General features: G+C 44.7%; 1 protein-coding gene across 1 annotated transcript in view; it reads right to left on the bottom strand.

Moving 5' to 3' along the window:
- Nucleotides 1–11861, bottom strand: part of BMPR1A (bone morphogenetic protein receptor type 1A) — a 346242-nt gene extending 334381 nt beyond the window's left edge. Inside the window, exon 1 of the mRNA XM_085607566.1 lies at nt 11643–11861. The gene's annotated coding sequence lies outside the window, so the exon portion shown is untranslated. The remainder of the gene's footprint in view (nt 1–11642) is intronic.
- Between the last annotated feature and the right edge of the window lie 613 nt (nt 11862–12474).

The following is a 12474-nucleotide window of genomic DNA, read 5'->3' as shown; positions in this document are numbered from 1 at the left end:
AAATCTGTAAACTATGCAGCGATAGTGAGCTGTGTGACAAGTGCGGAAAATTTGAGGTTATGCAGAAAAAGACATGGTAATTGCATTTTCCTCCGTGGTCATGAATGGGGAGACAACTGCATTACATTATGAATAACTTCTTTATCCCGTAGTCGTTCTGCATTTTGAATTTCCTGGCGACTCACAGTGTTCCTCTCCTATTGTATAAAATATACTTAGATGGATATATTTATGTTAAGTAAAACGTGTTATACTGCTTAAAAAAAAAACATTTTGGGAGAGACGTTCATCTGGAATGCATGTTTAAAGCTCCAGCTCGCTTCCTCGGTTCCTTAAATCTACTGTGTTTTATATCCGAGACTCCCTGGAGTTTGACTCACAGCTGATCTGCAGATGTGCCGTGTTCCCTGTTTGTGTTATATTAGTTGGAGTTTTTCCCTGATTCTTAGACACTGTGTCTTGCTTTTTCATCTGCTTTCTGACCTCCTCCATTTTGCGTGGCCTCTCTCGCGAAAGAGACGCCACCTTCAACCCCAAATCCTCCTCCCTCCCTCCCTCTGCCATGGACTTCCGGGCCCAAAAAAAAGCTCAGAATTGGAAACATTCACCTTGAGGCGAAAGAACGTTTTCCTTTCTCTGTTGGGAACGTGCATCGCATTGCAGGCCTGATCCCAATAAAGGTGTACTTCGGTCTTAAAGTTCAACAACTCCATTATGCGCAGGGCCACAGCAATTATGCAACAATAGAAGACAATGGTTTGCAGCAGGGTTCACTAAATTGTGCAAAAAGAAAAAGCTAAATTACGCAGCATAATCCGGTTCTCACCACTTGAACATATAAAACGAGTCTGGACAAATATTTCAATGCATTACAACCAGTTTAACACCTGAATACAGCAATCAACATGCGAAAGGTGAAATGTTAAACTTTGATGCCACTGTGCAGCACCTCATGAGGGCGCATTTTTGTTCTGTTTGAGGTACAACACAGTGGAAATCTGCAAAATATAACCAAAACAAGGGCATCCCAATTTAAGCTAGGAGGGGGAAATATCTACCTCAAACAAATAATCTTTAGTTTCTTTACAAGTAATATTTTTCCATTCTATACCATTGCAATCTAGTTCGATACATATTTGTGTCCATATTTCCAAAGTATTCAATATACAATAAATCACCAGGATTACAATAACATAGCAATCAACCAAACCCTTTCATTTACAGTTAACATCTACCCGCTCACTTATTCATTCTAAAAACAGGTCTCGGGTACGTAAAGGACCCTCTTCAGTTAACAGTTATTAACTCAAAGACCCAGACATACTATGGCGTTGTCCAGTAAATCACACTAAAATTGTTGCATGTTTTGGTCCTTTTTAATACATTTAATTCACCCTCTTCCGGACATTATCAATACATGCAACATGCTGATACAATTACTGCATAGAGACTCACTAATTTCTATATTTGAACAACATACTCCAGGAACTTCTCATTTCTCATTCGTTCTACCATGATGAGGCAATTCCGTGATCCTGATTTACACTCTCCTACGGAACAGATGGCTCTAATGATGGCAAAGCTCATCTGAGGCTGATAAAATTCAGATAATGCCTTATGGAAGCGGCTGCCCTGATGTAGCCGTACAGCATATTGCAGGCATAAATAAATGTAACGTTGGGAGCAGCGCTCTGCTAATTTGATGCTTTTTGGCGCTACAGTGATCATGAGGCGCTTCACTAAATAATGTCAGAGCTTAAGCTAAAGGCCTGGTCCAGCAGCAGGAGGTGCTGTAGGGCTGCCAGCAGCAAGCCTGATATCGCAAAAGTAGATCTCACCGACCCCCTGCAGCACCATCCTGAGACCCACCCACCCTTCGCAGAGTCTGGGGTACAAGCAGCGCTCCCTGTTAGTTACTGGGGCTTGGAGCAGTGAGACTGCTGCAGAGCTACACAACTGACACAGACCGATAGAGGCGGTGAAGTATCACTGGTGTAGAAGAATCCTTTTCTGCGACGATTTAATTATGCGCCCGATTAGCGGTATTAGTCTTGCAGTGTTGGGGTCAAGCTTGCGTTTACAGAGTATTACAGAGAATTAGAATACTAGAATATTACAGACTATTACACAGTATTAGAACTTTACGGAGTACTAGACTATTATGGCGTATTAGAATATCAAAATGCATTACCGTTTTATAGATCAGTGGGTTAATGGGCACGTTCTCAGTTGCACGACGCTAGGAGCCAGGGACGTTGATGTGACCACCTTTAGAACGCTGTATAAACGTTAAGCAGCAGTAATACGTTAAACGCTAGTGTTTCACGTCCCCCAACAGCAGACTGTGCATGCATTTATAAGGAGGGGGAGGTGGATCAGCGCGAGGCTGGAGTGGTGAGTGAACAGGAGCCGCATGAGCCTGCCGGAGGATAGATCTTTGCGACTGCATGGTGCTTAAGGGGCAGAACTAACCGAGGGTATGGCTTTGAGCCTGCAACATAAAAGGAGGGTTCATCGTCGTTGGCAACAATGCATCCCAAGACACACATGCGATGCCAACGTATTAATTCTATTTCAAAAAGACAATTAAACCGCGGCCAGCCTGAAACCTGGTGAAGACACAGACAATAACTAAAACAAGGTGCGCGCTGTTACGTGTGACCATGTACGGTCAGTCCGCTAACGCCCCTTAATGAACCACTTAGTTCACGGGGATGCTGTGATTAATACCCACGCACTGCAGGCTTTCAAATGAACCACGCAGTTCACGGGGATGCTGTGGTTAATAGACGTGCACTGCAGGTTTTAAAATCATTACTAAGCGTGCGCTGAAACACCCTCATCATGTCACATAACAGAAGCAGTTCCTGCAGCTTGGCAGAATAACGAGAGGGAGGAATGACAGTGCTCACGCACCAGGAGGAGTGGGGGGGGGGGGGGGGTGTCCCTTGCCCGGGGGGTGGGAGGGGGGGGGGGAGGCGACGCGCCTTCTAATGAAAGCAGCAAGGAAACCTGACACTAAACAGATGGCCCCTGCGCGCCGCTGCTGGCTCCTGAGAGCAAAAAAATGCTCCGGGAGTAAACATTTCAGGAAAAGCTGGAACATCCACACCCCTTTGGGCAATTGCGTGCTAAAGCCAGACGCAAAGGCCAATAGCGTGTGAGCACCACACGCACGAGCTTCTACAGAAGCTGAAGTGATTCCAAGAGGCCGATTTCCTAGTGCAGCGCATGCGCTGCCCAAGGCTCGACCTAAAAAGCACTTGTCTGACAGAAGTACAGTATTTTAGAGAAAAACAGATCCTGTCACATGAAATGAAAGCCTGAACTACTGCACTGTCATACAAAGTATGAAACAGCCTTGAGAAGGTGGGTAGGTCATAAACAAAATGTTCAACTTATGCATCAAAGGGTAGATTAAATGGCAATTGTGGAAAATAATTGTGCAGAAAACACATCAAGTCAAAATTGTTTAATTCCAGTGTCCCCGATAACACTGGAAGCACACACTGATGAAGAATAAAAATGTCACTTAAACCGCTCTGTCATTTTTGGCAGATGGAGTGCTGTAGTCAAGATTAATGCAATTAAAGCTTTACAACCTGTTTTCTAAAATGAAGACGAATGAAGGAGAGATGCAGGATCGCCAAAATATTTTCATAAGCAGACCCAAAAATAGAGCCTCACAGAATTATTCCTTTAATTTCAGACCAAGCTGAATCATTTTTGTATGTATTTAAACTGGCAGATTAAAACACAGCAGTGTTGAATGCAATATCATTGAGAAGAAATTCCTGAGCAACAAGTACATGCTTACAGCTATAGCAACAGCTGCCCATCAATAAGTCAGCATATAACAAAAAATACAAGAAATCAAATGGGCAAACCAATGTCAATAGCTGAAACTTGCATAAATGCTAGACCTATTGCATCGCAGATGAGCGTTCAAGCTGTTGCTGCAGAGACCATTCCCCTTCCTTCTCCAGCTTGCTCCAGCAGAGGCCCTTCACCCTCCTCCTTCTACCTTCTAGAAACTGTTGAAGGAGGGTACGTAAGGCCCTCTTCATCTGCAACAGTTGCAGCTCTTTATGCTATCCTCCCTTTTTGGCGACAGAGTTCTTTCATGGACATAGACAGCCTTCTGCCCAAACCCACCTGTTTAATTACTTCCGCACCACACCCCTGCAGGCCAGGTTGTAGGTTTACTGCTTTTTTGTTTGGAAAGCATCCCACAACTCTTCAGCAAAGGGCGGAAAAGGACACCGAAGTATTTCACACATCTTGTTTACACACCTTGACAACAACATCAGACCAAAACAAATGTTTGGGAGCAGGTGGCAACCACAGTTGTGCAATTAGAAGGGAACCTTGCACCCAGAACAAAAAGGCAAATCCTACAATTTGGCAGGCAGCAATGGGAAAATAGGCTTATATAAATCTAACAAAACTACATATAAAATAACAGAAAATCTCTAATATGGGTCCACTGCGCTACAACACCATTTTTAACAATAGGTAGGTACGTTTAACTGACATATGTAAAGTTAAACAAGCATTTGCAATGCAATAGGTCTTGCATTTGTGAGAGTTTAAGCTATTGGCATTGTAAATGACAATGCCTTTAATTTATCTTTAAGTTATAGAACAAATCAAAACAATCACCCCCAGTCAAGAGATCTGGGTTAAATCCATCATTCTTTTGCTCACTATGCCACCCCAGTTTAGACCTGGCCATATGCAAATCAGTCTTGACCCTGTGCCTCATGGGAACAGTCCAGCCCGAACTGCTAAGCCAGGTCCTCCCTGGACCGGAAACAAGCATCCTCGGACCGGTTTTGGGGTTTCACCCCTCTTCAGCCAGGATAGCTTGAATCCAGTGGCACAGTGAGCCCGGGACCACGTAACAACAGAAGTAAAAGGGACAGTTCTCATGGGAGGTTACAAATGAAGACAAAACGGTACTAAGGAAGGATTAACAAGCCAATTAACTAATCAGAAGACAGCATTTACAAGGGACAATGACACAAGCCAATGAAAAATATGGGTAGAGAGTGGACGGAGTTTCAAGTCCATATAACATGCCTTGCAGAGCAACGCATGAGCTGCCCAGTATCAACCTTAAAAGGGACGTGCAATAATGCAGATGTTTGATATATTAGCCAGGTTTTTGACTGCTTGCAAAGTCATCAACACGTAAAGTTACTTAGAGGGAAAATGCTACAGTCAGTGATTGAAAAGAAAATATCAAAGTGCTGGGACTGTTTCTTGCTACCTAGAGGAACTCCTTGCCACTGGGAAGTACTTGTGTTTGCCCATTAAAAGCACTGCACCGCTGCTGAGAATTGTTGGTCCAAACTAAAGAAGTGAAAATTCGTAGTACCTACCCATTCAAAGCACTGGCTAAAGTGGTGTACTAAAGTTTACCCTGCCGAAAAGCACAAAAGCAGTAACACTATGACACTCTCCCTGACCCTTTCTTCCACAAACATATAGTGATTTCAAATTTCAATATTTCACTTGAAACAGAGTATACCAGTGATTTATTTTCCATAATTCGTAAGCAAAGAATAATGTGGATAAAGACAGCAGGCATTCGAGAAAGAGGGTTACAGTTGGAAAATGGTCTGTCATGCAGTTAGTACAATACAAAACACAGGAGTGTAGGCGGAAGGACACAACCAAACAACAGCCAATAGAATAAGGTGAGAGTAGAATCTACTTGACAAAGCCAGGACGTGATACACAAAGCCTCAAGCCAATAGCTGCAGCCAGCTGGTTAAAGAGCACAAGTGGCTGAAAGGGGTAAACCCAAAACACACCCTCAAAATATTGTTACCAAACAATATAGCGGTTAAAAAGGTAAGTATCACACTTACAATTCCAGTTTTCTGGAACAAAGGTCATGAGTACCAAAACTGCAACATCAGCACGGCCAGGTGCAGTGGTCAAAATAAAGTGTTCAGCCCAATGCGTTTCAAAGGGTGCTCGAAGCCACACTGCTTGCAGGGGGCAAACTTTGGGGGTGTTTGGATTAAGGAACAGAGGGGGCAACAAAGCAGCACCAAAAATACACCACCAGCACAACAGGGGCGGCCAGGTACAGAGTGCAAATTCATCGCCGGCCAACTAATGCTCTTCAAAAAGGATTTGGTTATTGGCAAACAGGCTGCAGGCGTGGCACCAGAGGTTGCAGGAGGAAGACCATCGACAGCAGAGGTAAGTAGAGGTGTAGGGGGTCATAATAGCACCGTCGGTTCAGCTCACCAAGGCCCAGGGGCTTCAGGAGCAGGGGTGCCTTTCGATGTCCGAGTCCTCTTATCAGAGCCGGTTGCGATCAGGAGGAGCCTCGGGAGTCACACTGCAGGCGCCGCAATGGAGAACAGGAGAGGTCAGCCAACGCTGGACTCTAGGTCAGGATCGCTGGGGAGACTTCACTGGATAGGTGAGCCACTCAGGCCATGGGCGTCAGGTGCACGGTGGGCAGGAGTTGCGCTTCCAGCTGAACCCAGAGCTGTTGGAGTAGATTTCTTCTGGATAGGTCCATTGAAGATTATAGTCGTTTTCTAAGGCAGAAGTCCTCTCGGGGTTTTCAGAGGTCACTGGCTGCAAGACAGGTCGCAGGTTCGTCAAAGCTGAAGACAGGCCGGTAAGGCTAAGGCCAAGGCAGTTGTCTTTAGTCTTCTCTGCAGGGTTGTCTTCTTTCTTCTTAGATCTAGTTCCCAGGTCTGGGGGAGCCACCTAAATACTAAATTTAGGGGAGTAGGAGGTAGGGCCAATGGGCACTTTACCTGGGGTGACTACACCCTCAATTATGTCATCCTCCTGTGGGAGGGTGCGTAGACCTAGCCCTGATGGGAGGGTTCTCCCCATCTTCAAGATGGCGTGGACTGAAAGATGTGCTTCACCTCGCCTCCCTCAACTTAGGGGTGGAGTTGGCAGAGGTGGGCACACATATTCTTCTTGGTTTTCCCGTCTGTTTTCCCGCCCAAAGTGGGGGTGTAAACTGGGGGCTACTATCTGCTACTAACAACAGAGGCTGGGGGTCGCATTGCAAAGGCGGAAGGCCTTTGAAGCTACCCCTTTTGAGCACTGGCCCATCCTGGGGAGGAGGAGCAACACCTCTGTCCAGGATGTGCATTGTTTCTGGTCCCAGCAAGCAGAGGCTCTCCACCCTGTGTATGGCAGACTGCCTAAAGGAAGTTAGTGTCCACACCAGGGTCTGTAGGTTTTCGGGGTTGCACCTCTGAGGTGCTCTCTGAGTACATGGTGAAATAAATCTCGCACTGGCATCAGTGTGGATTTATAACAAGGAGTTGTTTGGTAACAAACACTCCTGGTTTCAGTGAAGCCATCATGGTGCTGTGGAACTAGAGTGGTTGAATTTCCAGCCCATGTACTCCTCATGGCTTCCCTGACACTCACAATATTGATTTAAGTATTGTATGTGCATATCTACTCATGTAGATATGCCCTCACTTGGAGCATAATGCACCCTGCCTTAGGGCGGTAATGCCTGCTAGAGGGTGACTTACCTATACATACAGTGTCGGCTGGCTGGCATGGCACTTAGGGTGGGTGCCATGGCAATATGTTAGTTTTTCACCTCAGAAGGGCATGTAAGCAGCAAGGGCAGTGGCATGGTCCTAGTGAGGGGGTCCCTGGGGACCCTCTTCAGCTCCCAGGCCCCAGCTACTCTGGTGCTATTTACAGGGGAGCAGAAGTACCAATTGTGGGAATGTTTTAGGGAAGAAGCACTGACACAGGGGATCTGGTTGACAAGGACCCTGTGCACGACAATCAAACGGACATGGGCTAACCATGTCAAAAGAGTCGCTTTCTGACAATGTGTGTACATATCACGTTTCCTGTGAGTTTGTACGCACTTGCATTTTCGGGGATATGTGCATCGCCATAAAGGGGGTTGCACCGTAATACGGCCGGGGAACTTTCCCAGCATCCCCTTTTGGAATCGGATTGCAGCTGTAGCAATTGGTTCAAACAGCATCGCAATGAAGACCCAAGTGTTCAGAGATCATCTGGGTTGTTTTTGGCTGCAGTATGTATGTGTGGGTAATATAATCACTAGATATAATCTTTGGATGTTATTGGATAGAGGATTAATTGACCAGCCAGGTCGGAATTATAACCAGCAGATAGGTGACTGAATATAGAACATACAGAGCCGGACAGCCCTGAAGAAGTTGAGGGGTAACCCCCATTCAACTAAACACGTGTTGGCGGGGCGATTGTTGAATAAAGGACAAAGAAAAGACTAAAAAAAGCCATTCGCTTTTGTTTTCGTGCTCCAATTATATGACGAACTCTCATTGAAGATTTGAGCGTGTGCATAGGATAGGAATTGATGTAATGTTAAGTGTCATTTGTAAAGTCCAGTGCCTGCCATTGGCTTGGCTTTTGGTGTTGCTATGGCAATAACATGCAAATTGACCACTGCACTGCTACAGTAGTTGAGTGAACTAATATTTTCAAATCCGGTGGCTCTGAATAATATGTTAACATATGTCACATATATCTTAACCAGATCAAGTTACTATCTCAGCAGACATTTAGCGTGCACACTAGTCAGTAAGACAGCTCTGGTGGGTAATGTGCCTCCTGCAGAGAATGGAGTTCATCATCGGAGGTCAGAGGTTCTAAAAGGAGGGACATTCACAGCGAGCTATTTTAACTTGGCTACATGTCAGGGAACATGTCTTCTTTCAAGGTTCTAGTCACATTATTGTCACGTTGCCCACAGAATGTGCAAAATACCACTTCGCAGCTCAAAACGATGAGAGTTCGAACGTGCGCACGTATTTACCATCTCTTGGTGGCCGGTTCACATCAAACCACTATCAAGAGTGTGTGAATAAGAGGCCTTGGGGAGTTTTATGTTGCGATGCCTTGACGACTCATTCTAGCTTCTCTTCATAGAAACGGGGGGGGGGTCTGGAAAAACTATCCTTGCTAGGGTAAATGTGAACAAGGCACAGTAAGGACTGCCTGCAGTGACATGACCCCATCAGACACATCTAATCGATTTACTGGCCCCACACTTCATCCTTTCAAAGAGAATGCCCGCCCCCTGGCGTCTATCCTCACCCCCACCCTCTACAGAGGCTATCCCTCAACTGATTTACAGTTTTGGGACGTATTCTTAGAAACCAAAGCAGCCTGGACCGGTTTGTCCCTGCAGGACAGCCAAAGTTTAACAAACTGGCACCTACTAGCTAGCCCCACTACTTCCAGAATGTACAGTCCAGGTCAATTTGTACGTCTTATTTTGACATGTCGCCGCTTCTTTTAGTATCCGAATACATGCAGATTGGAAAATAATATTTCCTGCTATGAAGACTTGCTTACTTTTATTCACTTTCACCATAATGCACCTGGTCACGTTTTTGTTATCACTTTACTGCACTTGGCACATCACATGGACGTTTAATTATGGAAATGCTTCGTAAAGATAGACCCACTTCTCCTTTAAACCAGGCAGCGGGTCTTCTTTTCAGGTGAACTGACCCCATTCTCCCCAAGCCCACCAGTGGAAAACAAACGCCCAATCAAGCTTTTATAAACACATGTACTCTCCGTAAAAAAAAAAAAAATAGAAGCAATAAAAAGAAGCATAGCACCAAGGACAGGAAACTCTTCAGGCTTGAAAACTATGCAGAATATTAAAATGCATTAATACAATTTATTTACCATGCGAATCGTCCCCCAAAAACAACAAAGCTGTTTAATTAATGTTTTGTATTTTGTGAGGATTTTTTTAAATTTAAGTTTAAACATTTGATCATTCCTAAGACTATGTAGGGGTGAAAGGTGAGATTTTAACAGTGTAGTTTAATTACTGAAAAATTAAGCCGACAGCATCTTATTTGTTCTACTGTTCTAAAATACCATGCGTGGATGTTTGGCGACAAAGTTTAAGCATTTGAAGATGCAGACAAACGTATTCAAACAAAGAGTTTTGAAGCGACTGACTTACTTTTAAAGAAAATATTAACTAGTCAACGTACATTTGCTGAAATCGCCAGTAAAACACACGTACACTTATTCAGTTTGGCTCAATGTGGTCTTCCGCCACAAAAAAAACCTGTATTAACTTTCCAGATGTGCACGCCATCAAAACAGTTTTCAAGAGGCCCGCTGTGGGGTATATTTAGTATTCGTCACGTTTTGGTGCATTCTTTCCCATGTTAGAAGGGAGACAGGAAGCACGGCCAGAGAGATCCAGGTAGCGTTTAATTAAAAACAAATGACTAAAAGGGCGGTGCTGTGTCGCAGGGTTGCCCTCAAAGAAGGGAGAACCAGGCCCTAATAGCCAGTAATTATTTGGAAGCAGCAGATCGAGAAACTGATTTGCATGTCTCTGCCTTGCAGGGGACCTCGACTATCTACTTTGGAAATGTAAACAGGCCTTTGAGCGCCATATGTGAAGAAAAACAAAGGAAAGCACACGAGACCATGAAAGAGTAAGGTCAGGGACCCTCGCCCCAAGAGCGAGATGGAAAACAATACAGTTTGCTTTATTTTACCCCATTTCGTGATATAAAAACGTTAATTCTAAAGACATTAGGGGGTCAGGGAAACACTGTTTCTGTATTATAGGCGACAGACAGTGAATAAAGTTTCCAATGCACGGGGCGGGGAATAGAGGACTGAATCCAACTTTATACATGCGTTCTTATTCTTTTCAACGAGGAGGCGACAAGTGAATATCACCACTTATCTATACAACCAATATAACTGTAAAATGCCTTCCTAATTCTTCCTAAGGCTGCATAAAGCAACACATTTAAGAGGAGACCTAAAGAAAGGTATCATTTTCGTCAGAAAGCGATGGAAGTAGTAGCGAGTCATGGACATTCCCGGGAGGGGTGGGATAATCGTTTAGGGTTATCTTAGTTCAACAGAGTATATCATTGTAAATTCCCCATGCTGTTCCATACCATAAAGATATATAGAAGACAAACATTTACTAGCTAAAGCATCACCGGAATGTGCAAAACCCCAATAAAATGGTTCAAATTTGGGTACTGCAACCAATTCGACGATGGTGGGCATAAATTCACTTTTTGTTAACTTTTACCAAAAGAGAGCGTGAGAATGATCAGCGTTTCCCTTTATAGGCAATAGTCTGCGCGAAAGGGCATTTGTTGAATTTACACCATTTTCAATAACTAACACAGCATTCAAAGTAGAGCTACCAACACCGACTGCAAAAATATGGCAACAAATAGAACCAAAGAAAACCTTGTGACTCCCTATGATGAAGGTGGTACGCAATTAACAAAAAAGCACAGTTCGAATACAAAAATCCCACAGAGTGTGGGGGGAGGGGTTACGTGATTATTTTGTTGCAGATCCTGATGCATTGTTGGTGAAGACAGATCACGCAAGCTTTACAGACCATACAACACCAAATGCCCAGATTTGTTTGTTTGAAGTTCTTCCAACCCTCTTAGCCAGCGCAGGGACAATTAAAGAGCTGTCATTTACTAAACGGAGATTTCTAAAATACGTTTAAAGGTTAGATGGACTCCCCGGTTCAGCCCTGAAAACATCCTCGTAATCCGAGTCTTTTTGGTTAAATGACACCAGCGGCGGGGCCTGCTGGGAGGGATCCCGGTACTCACCCCAAAATCCTAGTCGGCCGCATTCTCCCTTCCGTGGTCCGTCCAGGCGCAAGATTCCGGGACCCGAAACTTTCTCCAAACTTCCCAAAAAACAAGCCTGGCCAACGCCAAATCCTCCTGTTGTCGTTTTTCCCTCTCGGAACGCTGATAAGCTCCAGACGGCAGAAATCCAGGAATCACTGCAGCCAGCCACAGCGCAAGGGGTGTGATGGGAGGAACAGCGCATGCCCAGAGGAGCAAGGCCTGTCGGGGCAACTAGACCCACCTCCTGCCGAAAGAAGCCCCAAACAAGCCCAACCTGTAGTAAGAGGCTGCCAGACCAGACAAGCGACAGTTATACACACCATCATCACTATGGAAGGTATTCCAAGCTGTCTGTGCACCGCCCGCTGCGGAGCAACTTTATTAAACGCCTCAAATGTAACCGAGTTAGACGCTTCGGGTTCGAAAAAGGTCTGGCTAAGGGCATAGTCGCACGGCTAAAGTGACTTCGGAGGAGGTCGTTGGAAATTATTACTTTATGTTAAAATTACTCATTTTAAAGAAAGCTCTCAAACTCCACTCCGTGTCACAAGTGTACTGTGACAGCGGCGCTGGAACAAATTTCAGAGCGGGAGTACTACCATCAACATTACTTCAGTGAAGCATGGGCTCGTGAAAAATCCAGGTGTCACACAAAGAAAAAAGAATACCAAAGGAACCGCTTCTATTAACAGGAGAGGGACAATAAGGGTGTGTGGGTTAACTAGCTCATGGTGCATTTTGGATCAAACAGTTGCACATATATTACTAAAGCATGGTGGTGCCTTTTGGAGCACACTGTTGCAAATAT

The sequence above is a fragment of the Triturus cristatus genome, chromosome 1_2 (genome assembly GCF_964204655.1).
Source record: "Triturus cristatus chromosome 1_2, aTriCri1.1, whole genome shotgun sequence".
Lineage (NCBI taxonomy): Eukaryota > Metazoa > Chordata > Amphibia > Caudata > Salamandridae > Triturus > Triturus cristatus.
Note: the sequence above shows the minus strand (reverse complement) of the source record. Positions and strands in the feature narration are given on the sequence as shown.